Raw genomic sequence first — 14,618 nt, forward strand, 5'->3', positions numbered from 1 at the left:
GAGCGTCAACAGAGTGGTGCACTGTGGGATAGCTCCCGGAGCTATTACCGTCGATTTCCATCCACACCTAGCCTAATTCGATATGGCCATTTCGAATTTAGCGCTACTCCTCTCGTTGTGGAGGATTACAGAAATCGATTTAAGGAGGGCTCTATGTCGAACTAAATGGCTTCGTGGTGTGGACGGGTGCAGGGTTAATTCGATATAACGGCGCTAAATTCGACATAAAAGCCTAGTGTAGACCAGGCCACAGAGTTAAAGGTAATGTCTCCCTCACTACCCCAACAAAACCTTAACTCTGCCCCTTGGAATTGGCAGTAGGCCAAGGCCCCAACCAAACTTGATATAGCCCTAATAAAATCTGCCATTTTGTTCTGCTGTGTAATATATGATACTAAACCATCATTCCTCTTCAGATACTCTGTCAGGAGTAAGGCCCCGCAGCTGCACCTGCTCAGTCTCCTGATGGCCTAGCAAGTCAACTAAGCTCCCTGATGGACTGCTCTGCTTGATTGGGTAAGGAAGCTAGCAAGCTGGTTCTTAGCCTAGCAGCAGCGATAGCTGGCTTGCTGCTCAATGCACATACCTGTGGATGCTTGTCTCACACTAAGCCCTGCACTCAGCCTTGTTTCAGTCCTTTCCCAGTCTCACTCCTGCCTCTGAATCAGGACTGCTCTTGCCTTCTCTGACTCTGGTTGTGATCTTCAGCTCCAATTCCTGGCTCATACTTGGTCTTGACCCTTGAGCCTAGAATTTGGGCTGTGACTAGGGTTCTGAGCTTTGCCCCTGACAACTAGGTCAGACTGTCTATGTCCTGGTATCCTGACACACTCCTATTGACCCTCACTGTTACTGTATTGATTCAGCATTAGTTGCTGCAAGCTGCCAGATCTGGCGCTGCCATTTTAGGAGTAGCTGTAGCTAAAAGAAGCAGGGATTTTTTCCCCCATGGCTGTGGTGTGCAGGAGGTCCAGACAGATGGTCACAATGACCTCTCCTGGATTTAATATCTAGGAATGAATACAAAAGTTTTTAAAATATCTGTAGAGTTTTAGGGGCACTTGAACGGCTGTCACTGTCATCTCCAGAGGCTGATGTTTCACTGGGTATGTCAAGAAGATAGGGGACTAAAAGTGCTTCACCCCTTTCTAGCACTCATTTGTATATTCTCATTGTCCGCCTGAACACCACACTGCACTGGCATTTACACAATGCCTTGCACCCTCTCTATGATCTGTTGCACTATTGCCCTAGGGAGTTGTAGCAGGCTATTGGCACCCACAAAGGCTCAGCCAGGACTAATGGAAGATGATTTCCCAGAGGAAATTCCTTGGACAAGGCTGAATAACTGTTAACATCTGGCAAGTCTGTGGTGATTTGTCTGGAGGAGGCAGAGATTGAGTATATGTGGTGCGTAGCTACCTCATGTTCACTAAGCCTGACCTAAACTTGAACTTTATCTTAGTGAAGATTTTTCTCTACATTATCGGTATGCACTTTTTATGCTCCCCCTCCTGATGTTTGGGAAGAGTACAGTTCTATTTTTCTCATAGGGACTCATTAGGGCAGTGCTCAAAGGGTGTGGTTAACATCCTCCCTATGGTATTGGAGACATTACCTTAACTCTGTTTTTTCTGTTTTTCAGAAGGTTACATGGAAGAGTATGGGATACTGCCAGTCAAACTTAGCTCTGTGTTAACTTTCTTGGACAGTGAATTTCCCTTGTTTTTGCGGAAGTGGGATGTGATTGAGGACCATCTGTCTGGGTGAGGGATGAAGAACCATCTAGGAAACACCTCAGTGTTACTCAACAACCAGCTCTGCCCTCTTGTCAGCCCCCTTTGGTCCTTTTAAAATTCCAGCCCAAATGTCAAAGGTCAAATTTGAAAAAAAGAAAAGGGTGGTGGTACTCTTTAAAGCTCTGCTCATGTGAAATGCAAGAATGAGATGCTGCTTACAGTAAATGGTGCAGATACTCAAAATATGATTGTGTGTGCTGCTTGGCTCCCCCTCATTGGGGCATCCATAGGATAATGTGGTCTGGTTGGCTCCTTCTTGTTTGGCGGGGAAAAATCTTGTTTAAGGCGGAAAAAAAAAAGTGGCAAAGTCTGCCAAACACCACCCATTTCTGGCACCAAAATGAGTAGTCACTTAGGCCATGGGTGTGGTAGTTTTGGTTATGCTCCAATAGGTTCCCTGTTGCTGTGATCAGACTCCATGAGGGCAAGCAGTTAAGGCAGCTGCTTTGCAAAAGGCCACATGGAAGTGAACCCAGGAGTAGAAAGCAGGCTTTTGTCCCTAACTCTGAAGCATTTTGCAGTAGGTTAGTGATTATTGTTAACCCTCCAACAGGGAAGCATGGGCAATGTTAATTATAAAAAGGGGAAATTGGGAGGGAAACAGGGCCAGCTCTAGGCACCAGCATTCCAAGCATGTGCTTGGGGCGGCACTCCTTTTTTTTTTTTTTTTTTGTTTGTGTGGGGCAAAAAACCTGGAGCCGGCCCTGGAGGAAAAATTCATTTCTTTTATTTTAATTGTCTGCTTTGAATGTTGTTTGATTTTAGCCAAACTGTTTTAGTTAAATTGTCTCAACTAGTATGATTCACCAACTTCTCTTTAAGTATGATAATGGGGAAAGAGTCATTTATATTTTGCTACTCTCAGTTTTGTATTTTCTTGTAATGGGTGTTTAAAAAAATCTATATACATAACTGAGTGGTTGATAATCAGTTAGCTGATTGGCTAACAGTGATTTCAGCAGAGGAAGTGGAAGTGTCTGCACGGATTCCAGCTGAAGATTCTTACAAGCAAATGGAGGGAAGATGTTGCTTTTGACTCAGCAGACTGTATAGATTTGGTGATCAAAGACTCTAACTGAGACTCAAGTGAGCTCAACAAAAGCTTTTGGGAACTCTGAGTTTCTTCTCACTGTGTTTTTGTGAGGACTGACCTGTTTAGATTTAGTTTTCTTTAAGTTTATGTAAAACTGAAGATAATAGCCATGATACGTTGTAAACATTGTTGTTATTTGTTTTTTTCTTTATCTTAAGATTTACAATGTTGATATTTAATTAAATTCCATTTGTTCTTTTGGGGATTTGAATGTGGGGAGGGAGGTTGACCCTCCCTGTGCAATCCTTGCTGAAAATCCTTAGACTGAATTCTGGGTTCCCTACCTGCCTTGGCTCCATGCGACTCCCAGAAGTGACTGGCATGTCCCTTGGGCTCCTAGGCACAGTGGCAGCCAGGAGGGTCTCTGCGCGCTGCACCGACTCTGCAGTCAGGGCCGGCTCCAGGCACCAGCACACCAAGCAGGTGCTTGGGGCGGCCAATGGAGAGGGGTGGCACGTCTGGTTCTTCGGTGGCGGGTCCCTCAGTCCCTCTCGGAGGGAAGGACCCGCCGCCGAATTGCAGCCGAAAAATAAAGCGGCAGCGGTAGAGCTGCCGCCGAAGTGCCACGGGTCGCGGCTTTTTTTTTTTTTTTTCCCTGCTTCTTGGGGTGGCAAAAACGCTGGAGCCGGCCCTGTCTGCAGTTTCCATTGGCCAGGAACCATGGCCAATGGGAGCTGCGTGGGCAGTGCCTGCAGGCAGGGGCAGCACGCAGAGCTGCCCCTGAACCTAGGAGCCGGACATGCCGGTTGTTTGTGGGAGCTGCCTGAGGTAAGCGCTGCCCAGCCAGAGCCTGCACACCTCACCCCCCCACCCCAGCCCTAACCCCCTCCCACACTCCAAACCCCTTGGCCCCAGCCCGGAGCCCCCTCCTGCACTCCAACCCCCTTGCTGCAGCCCTGAGCTCCCTTCCACACCCAAACTCCCTCTCAGAGCCTGCCCCCCACACCCTCTCCTGCCCCCCAACCCACTGCCCCAGCACCGTGAGAGTGGGGGAAAGCAAGTAACAGAGGGAGGGGGGAATGGAGTGAATGGGGGAGGGGCCTCATAGAAGGGGCAGGGCCTTGGGGCAGGAGGCGGGGCAAGGGTGTTTGGTTTTGTGCAATTAGAAAGTTGGCAACCCTACCTGGGTTTTTTAGGCTCTAGGGAAGGGCAATGAAGTGAACTCTAGCCCAGTGGTCTCCAAAGTGGGGTGCGTGCAAGAGGATCCTTGGGGGTGCACGGCAGGAGGAGCCCTTTTTTTTTTTTTTAATGCTTCAGCAGTTCGGGCGGGAGTCCGAGCAGGTTTTTTTTTTCTTTGGCAAAAATGGTAGAGCCAGCGCGGCAGGGGGTGCGTGCTCAAAAATTTTTTACTGATAGGGATGCGCGATCAAAAAAGTTTGGAGACCGCTGCTCTAGCCCACCCAAAGGTTACACAGGCTATTTCCATATGGACTCTGGACTAGTGCAGCAATAAACAATTTGTATTGTTAATCAATGTAAAGGGAATGAACAAAAATCTGTCCCTAACTGGGAATAGTGAGTTCGTGTATTTCTTTTGTGGTCTTTTGTTCCTTAAAAATGTAAAGGTCAAGATGGACCAACCCTTGCTGGGATCTATTGTCTCTGCCGGCCTTATCTCCCAGGGTATGTCTACACTACAAAATTAGGTCGATTTAGTAGAAGTCGATTTTTTAGAAATCGATTTGATACAGTCAATTGTGTGTGTCCCCACTAAGCGCATTAAGTCGGCGGTGTGCATCCACAGTATCGAGGCTAGCGTCGACTTTCGTAGCGTTGCACTGTGGTAGCTATCCCGCAGTTCCTGCAGTCTCCGCCGCCCATTGGAATTCTGGGTTGAGCTCCCAATGCCTGATGGGGCAAAAACATTGTTGCGGGTGGTTCTGGGTACATGTCGTCAGGCCCCCCTCCCTCAGTGAAAGCAACGGCAAAAAATCATTTCTCGCCTTTTTTCCTGGGTTACCCGTGCAGACGACATACCACGGCAAGCATAGAACCCGCTCAGCTCACTGTCACCGTATGTCTCCTGGGTGCTGCTGGCAGATGTGGTACTGCAGTGCTACACAGCAGCATCCCCTTGCCTTGCGGACGGCAGATGGTACAATACGACTGCTAACCGTCGTCATCATCCCGTGGGTGCTCCTGGCCGACCTTGGTTAGGTTGGTCAGGGGTGCCTGTGCAGACATGGGTGCTCCTGGCTGGCCTTGGTGAGGTCGGTTGGGGGTGCCTGGACAAAAATGGGAATGACTCCAGGTCATTCCCTTCTTTAAGTTTCATCTAATGGAGATTGTCTGCCTGGAATATTATGCCAGCTGGAGGCTTCTGCCTCAGGCTGCTCTCCCAGTCGGCAGCACCGCACAGTTGCACCTACCCCAGCCTACCCCTTGCTCCCATGGCTCATGAAGCCTGGACAGTAGTAAGGAGCAGTTCAACTATAGGCTGAGCAACTGCATAATGGTGGTAGAATGTGTCCTTTGGACGTTTAAAAGCTCGCTAGCACAGTTTACTGACTAGGTTAGACCTCAGTGAAACCAATATTCCCATCGTTATTACTGCTTGCTATGTGCTCCACAATATCAGTGAGCGTAAGGGAGAGACGTTTATGGTGGGGTGGGAGGTTGAGGCAAATCGCCTGGCTGCTGATTACATGCAGCCAGACACCAGCGTGATTAGAAGAGCGCAGCAGGGCACGCTGTGCATCAGAGAAGCTTTGAAAACCAGTTTCATGACTGGCCAGGCTACGATGTGAAAGTTCTGTTTGTTTCTCCTTGATGAAAACCCGCCCCCTTGGTTCACTCTACTTCCCTGTAAGCCAACCGCCCTCCCCTCCCCACTTTGATCTCCGCTTGCAGAGGCAATAAAGTCATTGTTGTTTCAAATTCATGCATTCTTTTATTAATTCATCACACAAATGGGGGGATAACTGCCAAGGTAGCCCAGGAGGGGTGGGGGAGGAGGGAAGCACAGGGGTGGGGTAGTTGTAGGGGCACCCCCTAGAATGGCATGCAGCTCATCATAGAAGCGACATGTCTGGGGCTCTGACCCAGAGTGGCCGTTTGCCTCTCTGGTTCTTTGGTAGGCTTGCCTGAGCTCCTTAAGTTTCACATGGCACTGCTGCGGGTCCCTGTTATAACCTCTGTCCTTCATGCCCTTGGAGATTTTTTCAAATATTCCGGCATTTCGTCTTTTGGAACGGAGTTCAGCTAGCACGGATTCGTCTCCCCATACAGTAATCAGATCCAGTACCTCCTGTTCAGTCTATGCTGGAGCTCTTTTGCGATTCTGGGACTCCATAGTCACCTGTGCTGATCAGCTTGCCACGCTGGCCAAACAGGAAATGAAATTCAAAAGTTCGTGGGGCTTTTCCTTTCTACCTGGCCAGTGCATCGGAGCGGTCACAATGGAGCACTCTGGGATAGCTCCCGGAGGCCAATACCGTCAAATTGCGTCCACACTACCCCAAATTCGACCCAGCAAGGTTGATTTCAGCGCTAATCCCCTCATTGGGGAGGAGTACCTAAATCGATTTAAAGAGCCCTTTAAGTCGACAAAAATGGCTTCGTCGTGTGGACGGGTGCAGGGTTGAATCACTCGAACGCTGCTAAATTTGACTTAAACTCATAGTGTAGACCAGGGCCCAGATTTCAGACTTTAGGCTCTGGCAAGATGCCAGCAAGGACCCCAAATGGATGTAAGCTGCAAAGGTCCTATGGGAAAGTTATCAGGGGCTTTAATGCAATTTCTATGCACAGGGTACCCACAGTATCCTGTCATTACTTAGCCCTTGAGCCAACCTAAGTTGCTGAGGGTAGGTGAGGACTGTGAGGTAATATCTTTCTCTCTTTATCTCTCACCAACAGAAGTTGGTCCAAGAAAAGATATTACTTCCCCCTGGTCCCCACCTTTCCTATCATGGGGGAGACCCCGGCACTGCTTATTGGAGGGGCTCTTTCAAATCCCGAGAGCGAAAACCCTTGCAGGGCAAGCGCCTGGCAACGGGCCTGCTTCTTTGGTGCAGGATTACATGGGCACAAGGTGGCAGGCTAACGGGGACAGCGACTGCGCTGGCCCTGGAACGCTCTCGCCTCTGGGGCTCCCGCACCGTATCTGCCTGGCGTCTACGAGACGTGGCACGTGCCCTCCCGCAGCTGCTCTTTGTGGCGAGGGGCAGAGAGACGCAGCCACCCCGGGCCTCTAGGGGGCGTTGCTGCCACCAGAGTGTTCGCCCACCGGCCACCCTGCATTCAAGCCGCGTCTCCTCCCCCGCCCCTCCCAACTTCCTCGGGCTCCGCCTCCCCGCGGACACGTGACCTCTGATGTGTGCACGCGACACCCCGACCCCACCCCTATCTCTTCCCCTCTCCGCCCCTTCGGGTCACGTGAAGGGGATGAGCCGAATCAGCAGGGGTGTTCCCGGTCACGTGCCCTACTAGTCTCGCCCACTCGGTTCGGCTGCGCGCGCAGACCCTGCGCTTGGCAGTGGCTGCTCTGGACTCCTTGTCACCAGGACAACCGGCCCCGCCGCAGCGCGTTTGCCATGGTGAGTGTCGTCCCCGCCGCGCGACTAGAGCGCCCTGGCTGGGGGATAAGGCTGAAGGGTGCTGTGCGGGAGGAGGCTGAGGGGTGTTGGGGGGGGGGGGTGCGGTGAGTGAGTAGGAGGGAAAGGAATGGGGGTATGTTTATGTCCTGGGAGGGATGTGTACGCTGTGGTATGTATCTCTGTGTTTGAGGAGGGAGGTATGTGTATGAAGCCTGTTTCCACTTACTCCTGGAGGGGATCCCGAACCTCAGTTGTTTCACAGTGGTTGCTTCCTGTTGAAGGGGAGCAAAGCTCTGCCATGCTTTGATATACTTGGGGATACTCTTGTCTTTTAAGGTAGAAGGTTGTATAACCAGAGATCTGTACAGGTTTAATCAAATGTTGTATATGCACAGAGGTAGTATCCGCTGCTTTACCAGCTGAGCTATAATCTTGTAGTGTCCTCATACCTGTGGAAAATATAAATGATAGGAGGAGCTCTAGGAAGAAGAGAGGTGTGGATGTATCTTGTGTTTTTGTTAACTTTGATTCTCTATAGGGTTTTTAGTTAGTGATAACTTGTGAAAGGTTTCTTTTGTTTTCCTCCACCCAAGTATTTCCATCCTCTCTTCCTTCTCTCCAACCTTGCTACTAGTCTGTACATTTTAAATGTGTATTCATTTAAAAGAAACCAATAAAAACCTGTTGGGAAATACAAAGGGAGTTTTCCTTTGGCTGCAGTACACTGTTCTTCTGTGTAATCAGTTTTGTTTCTGGGAGGAAAACAATTAATTGTGGAGGCCGTCTTTATGCTAGGTTTGATCTGGAAATCTCCATTACACCAGACGGACTTCAGATGGTTGCTGACACTTTTACCACCATTTCATGTAGTACTGCTGAGAGCAATATTCGGTGACCTGATGTGCACCCCTTCCACTTCCCCCTCCAAAAAAGTGTCCTGTCTGCACTGGTGTTTCCATTATCACTTCCAACAGAGGAGCTGCATTGATGGAGTGCTTCCAAATAAGTCTAAAATAGGCACAACTCACCTTATAAATGTATGGAAAACTAAGATTTTGAAAATAAAACATTGACATTGTATAAATGAATGTATTGCGTAAGTAGATGCCTTTTAGCTACTGAGATTCAATTATCAGGGGGTAGCCATGTTAGTCTGTATCCACAAAAACAACGAGGAGTCCAGTGGCACCTTAAAGACTAACCGATTTATTTGGGCATAAGCTTTCATGGGTAAAAAACCCACTTCTTCAGATGCATGGAGTTAAAATTACAGATGCAGGCATTATTATACTATATATAGTATTATATAGTATAATAATGCCTGCATCTGTAATTATATATAGTTATATCTATCTATATAATTATACTATATATAGTAATTATAATTATATATAGTATAATAATGCCTGCATCTGTAATTTTCACTCCATGCATCTGAAGAAGTGGGTCTTTTACCCATGAAAGCTTATGCCCAAATAAATCAGTTAGTCTTTAAGGTGCCACTGGACTCCTCATTGTTTTTGAGATTCAATTATAGACTTTCTTTGAAGAAGGTCATAAGGGATTTTCCCTCTTTGGTGGTAGAGGTTCTAATTAAGTTTTTTTTGCAGTCTCATTCCAACAAACTTGCAATTTGGAAAGTAAACAGGCAATGTAGTTCACAGGTGAAATCAAGTTAATGATGCTAGATAAGCCCTCTTGTTGTTCTAATTTGAGTCTAGTTGTTGGGCAGCCCCATACTTTTAATTTGAAGGCTAATAAAAAAGGCCTGTTAATGAATGGAATATATTGTTTTTGATTTTCCAATATTTACTGTGTGAACGCTTTTTTACATGGACCATTCTCTTTTTATAAAGATTATAAAAAGTAAGGCTACTTTCCCCACTTTCTTTCAGATCTGCATAATTTCAATAGTTTGCTGTTAAATCGAATGAGCAAGAAATTATGTTGACCAGTTAACACCAGGTGTTAAAATTGTGAAACAATGATGTTCTCTGCAAAATAGTAAAAGGGAAGTAAATTAGGGATACAGAGGTGCCTTTAAAGTTAGTCTGAGATAAGGTAGGGCTGCTAAATGTGGAAACGTGTTTTTAAATGAGAGCCAGAGTCAGATTTCCACTGATGTATAGCAGCTCTTTTAGCGTGGTCTAGGAAAGCAACACTAATTTCAGAATTATAGCAATGTTGTTTTGAACGGTAATCTTAGATCACTTAAATGGTGAATATTAGCAGTCTTTCAGGTGCTTTGTGAATTAAAAGTCCGTAACTTGGTATAACTTGTTAACTAAATGTACAGTAATTCTGTCCTTGTTCATGAGAGTTTTTGGATACAGAAAAGGAAGATGACAGAGTTGAATGAGATGGATTTCATAATTTGTGAGTTTTTTCATAATGATTCTGCTTGGAGCTCTTTCAGCCAATTAGCTAGCCACTCAGTTCATGTACATTCCTTACAATACATATTTCTGATACATTCCTAATTTCATTCTCAAGCGAAATGCCACATCTGTTTGTTTCTATTAACCTTTTTATTTCCTATTTAAAATTAATTTCCCTGTTCTGAGAGTACTTACACATTTTGTAAAACTGATTTTTTTTCCAGTTGTCATCTGAAATAGTGATGTAACCCAGCTTTCCTGTTTTAAACTCATGCAAAGTTGGAGTTTAGTGATATTTTTAGAAGTTCTCTCTTTTAAAGAGTGCAATATTTTATTTATAGTTTATGAAGAACAAAGCCTGCTCTCTGATCCATCGCTCAATATTGTAAAATGCTATGAATGTGAGAGGATGTGCAAATGGCATGTTTTCATGCAGCAGAAGTTGACATTATATTAGATTATTTTTGATCCTTGGGATTTGGTTATTGTAGTCCCTGTGAACAGCATTCTAGTATAGATTGCTTCTGAAACTGGATACCATAACAAGTATTCATTTTGTACTTATAAAGTTTCTTGAATGGTCAATGGGAATATCTTCAAATATTTGAAATCCAGATTCAGGTGTACACAAGTTTTTAATTTTAGTCTACTCAATTTATCATTATTGGTGAGAATAGAAAATCAAACTGATGGAATCTGATAACAGATGCAAGAGAGGTTCTAGAGTCATGGAACCCTTGCTTGACTATTACATGATCAAAATTGTTAATTGCAGTTTGTGTGACTTTTCAATTTAATCAGCTGAATCTAAAAAGTTTCAAAACATTAAAAAAATGCTGTTGCTAAAATCAAACCAAATACTGTAAAATGGGAAATCGTTGACGTTTTCTTATAATTTAAGAGAATAATATCCCATTTTAAAAGCTGAAATAGAATTGACAATTTGAAATTAAAACAGATTTGTAATTTACGATTCATTTTTGGTGGATTCCTTGTTTGTTTTATTTGGGGAAGGACAGCCCATTAAAATATATCTTTGATTTAAAGAACTACAAAACAGTTGAGTGTTTTTGTACATTTGGACTAAATTTTTTGCCATTAGATATGTGCCTTAAATATATGATTTTTGTTTTGGGGGGAATATATTAGAAGAATATATGCATAGTAAGTCTCTAGGCAGAGATGGCGTTCACCTTTCGAGGAGGGGAAAGTCCCTATTTGGACACAGACTGGCTAACCTAGTGAGGAGGGCTTTAAACTAGGTTCGACGGGGTCAGGTGAGCAAAGCCCACAGGTAAATGGGGAACATGGAGACCTGGGAGATGGTTCGGAAACAAGAGGGAGTGTGGGCTATAATGGCAGAGAGAAAGGAGGGTCAGGGCAAAACTGGGAGGCAAGATCGAACCAGTATCTTAGATGCCTATATACTAATGCGAGAAGTATGGGTAATAAGCAGGAAGAACTGGAAGTGCTAATAAATAAATACAACTATGACATTGTTGGCATCACTGAAACTTGGTGGGATAATACACATGATTGGAATGTTGGTGTGGATGGGTACAGCTTGCTCAGGAAGGATAGACGGGAAAAAGGGAGGAGGTGTTGCCTTATATATTAAAAATGTACACACTTGGAGATGTGTAGGTGGAGATGGACATAGGAGACGGAAGTGTTGAGTCTCTGGGTTAGGCTAAAAGGGGTAAAAAAAACAAGGGTGATGTCATGCTAGGAGTCTACTACAGGCCACCTAACCAGGTGGATGAGGCTTTTTTTAAACAACTAACAAAATCATCCAAAGCCCAAGATTTGGTGGTGATGGGGGGACTTCAACTATCCAAATATATGTTGGGAAAATAACACAGCAGGGCACAGACTATCCAACAAATTCTTGGACTGCATTGCAGACAACTTTTTATTTCAGAAAGTTGAAAAAGCTACTGGGGGGAAGCTGTTCTAGTTAGATGCCTGCAAGTCACCAGGGCCTGATGAAATACATCCTAGAATACTCAAGGAGCTAATAAAGGAGGTATCTGAGCCTCTAGCTATTATCTTTGGAAAATCATGGAAGACTGGAAAAGGGCAAATATAGTGCCCATCTATAAAAATGGAAATAAAAACAACCCAGGAAACTACAGACCAGTTAGTTTCTGTGCCAGGGAAGATAATGGAGCAAGTAATTAAGGAAATCATCTGCAAACACTTGGAAGGTGGTAAGGTGATAGGGAATAGCCAGCATGGATTTGTAAAGAACAAATTGTGTCAAACCAATCTGATAGCTTTCTTTGATAGGATAATGAGCCTTGTGGATAAGGGAGAAGCTGTGGATGTGGTATACCTAGACTTTAGTAAGGCATTTGATACGGTCTCTCGTGATATTCTTATCGATAAACTAGGCAAATACAATTTAGATGGGGCTACTATAAGGTGGGTGCATAACTGGCTGGATAACCGTACTCAGAGAGTCCTGTGGCACCTTTAAGACTAACAGATTTATTGGAGCATAAGCTTTCATGGGTGAATGCCCACTTCGTCAGACCCACGAAAGCTTATGCTCTAATACATCTGTTAGTCTTAAAGGTGCCACAGGACCCTCTGTTGCTTTTTACAGATCCAGACTAACACGGCTACCCCTCTGATACCGTACTCAGAGAGTTGTTGTTAATGGTTCCCAATCCTACTGGAAAGGCATAACAAGTGGGGTTCCGCAGGGGTCTGTTTTGGGACCGGCTCTGTTCAATATCTTCATTAACAACTTAGATATTGGCATAGAAAGTATGCTTAAGTTTTCAGATGATACCAAACTGGGAGGGATTGCAACTGCTTTGGAGGACAGGGTCATAATTCAAAATGATCTGGACAAATTGGAGAAATGGTCTGAGGTAAACAGGATGAAGTTTAACAAAGACAAATGCAAAGTGTTCCACTTAGGAAGGAAAAATCAGTTTCACACATACAGAATGGGGAGAGACTGTCTAGGAAGGAGTACGGCAGAAAGGGATCTAGGGGTTATAGTGGACCACAAGCTAAATATGAGTCAACAGTGTGATGCTGTTGCAAAAAAAGCAAACATGATTCTGGGATGTATTAACAGGTGTGTTGTGAGCAAGACACGAGAAGTCATTCTTCCGCTCTACTCTGCTCCGGTTAGGCCTCAGCTGGAGTATTGTGTCCAGTTCTAGGCACCGCATTTCAAGAAAGATGTGGAGAAATTGGAGAGGGTCCAGAGAAGAGCAACAAGAATGATTAAAGGTCTTGAGAACATGACCTATGAAGGAAGGCTGAAAGAATTGGGTTTGTTCAGTTTGGAAAAGAGAAAACTGAGAGGGGACATGATAGCAGTTTTCAGGTATCTAAAAGGGTGTCATAAGGAGGAGGGAGAAAACTTGTTCACCTTAGCCTCTGAGGATAGAACAAGAAGCAATGGGCTTAAGCTGCAGCAAGGGAGGTTTAGATTGGACATTAGGAAAAAGTTCCTAACTGTCAGGGTGGTTAAACACTGGAATAAATTGCCTAGGGAGGTTGTGGAATCTCCATCTCTGGAGATATTTAAGAGTAGGTTAGATAAATCTCTATCAGGGATGGTCTAGACAGTATTTGGTCCTGCCATGCGGGCAGGGGACTGGATTCGATGACCTCTCGAGGTCCCTTCCAGTCCTAGAATCTATAAGAGTGTGAATTTATATATGCGCTCTCTCTCTTAGTGAATATGACTTCTCTGCCAGAATTTTAAATCAATTTTGTTATTGATTTAAAACTATTTCAATGGCTTCCACAGTTCAGTGGCTGTGGAGTCTAACCCTAAATCTGGAATAAAATTTATCATTTTATACATGGAGTTTGACCTTAACCTACAATCACCTTATTGGGAGACATGAAGGTGCTCCTATGTGGGAGACGGCTCACTTGAATAACATGCTGTTATAACTTAAATACTGAATGCTGCTCTGAGAACTAACTTACTTCATGGGTATGGTTTCTCAGGAGTTGATTGACAATGTCAGATCCGCATAATCCCTTCAAAAGAAAACACAGGTTTTCAGTATGTTTGTTGGAGCTCTGCTGTAGGGCATTTCCTGATTCTAGACAATATTGCTCCTAGCAGACTTTATGTACTTCTAGCCATTGCTGGAGAGGGGCTAAAGTCAGATTCCTCCATCCTTTCTTTGGAACACAAGGAAAGGTAAAAGCACAATCAAGACACAGATAAGGACCAACATTTACAAAGGACAGTTTTGTGTTTCCTTCTGCCTTACAGTAGAGTAATCCAACAGTTGCCAAGAGCCACACTTTGAATTTATATTACTTTTTGAATTTTTTGAACAATTTTTAAGGTTCAGGGTGCAACTTGTTTTATATTGTTACCCTGACTCCTGTAATTATGTTGCCTCCCATCATTGTCTACAGTACACTTGCCTTTAGGAAAAAACTGTGTGGGAGTACACAAGGCTTTAAATATCACTTTCTGAATTTCTGTGAAAAGTATTGGGAAAAGTATTTCCTGCCCCAGTATTTTTTTCCCTATCCTGTTTCAGCCTTAAACAACAAGTTGTATTTTTTTCTCTGTTGGATTTGATTAGTGATAAACTGGCTAACCAGTTCTATCCTGAAAATCTAAATCAATAAGCCGCCATCCGCAGGTCTGCATAATTGCTAAACTCATTCAGTATTCCAGGCTTTTGTCCCTAAGGTCTGGCTTACACCTGAAAAGTAGATCGACTCAGCTACATCAGTCAGGGCTATGAAAAGTCCGTGCCCTGTGTGATGTAGTTAAATGGACCTAACCCTACTATTGATGCAGCTAGATTTACTA

The 14,618-nt window shown here is 44.6% G+C and overlaps 1 long non-coding RNA gene across 1 annotated transcript in view; it reads left to right on the top strand.

Annotated features, from left to right (window-relative positions):
* LOC113409496 overlaps positions 1 to 2,203 on the top strand; it is a 15,977-nt gene extending 13,774 nt beyond the window's left edge. Inside the window, exons 2-3 of the long non-coding RNA XR_003370547.2 lie at positions 417 to 516; positions 1,646 to 2,203. This is a non-coding gene — a long non-coding RNA (uncharacterized LOC113409496). The remainder of the gene's footprint in view (positions 1 to 416; positions 517 to 1,645) is intronic.
* Positions 2,204 to 14,618: the final 12,415 nt, after the last annotated feature.

This window comes from Terrapene carolina, unplaced genomic scaffold (assembly GCF_002925995.2).
Source record: "Terrapene carolina triunguis isolate 2854851 unplaced genomic scaffold, T_m_triunguis-2.0 Scaffold33715, whole genome shotgun sequence".
Classification (NCBI taxonomy): Eukaryota; Metazoa; Chordata; order Testudines; family Emydidae; genus Terrapene; species Terrapene triunguis.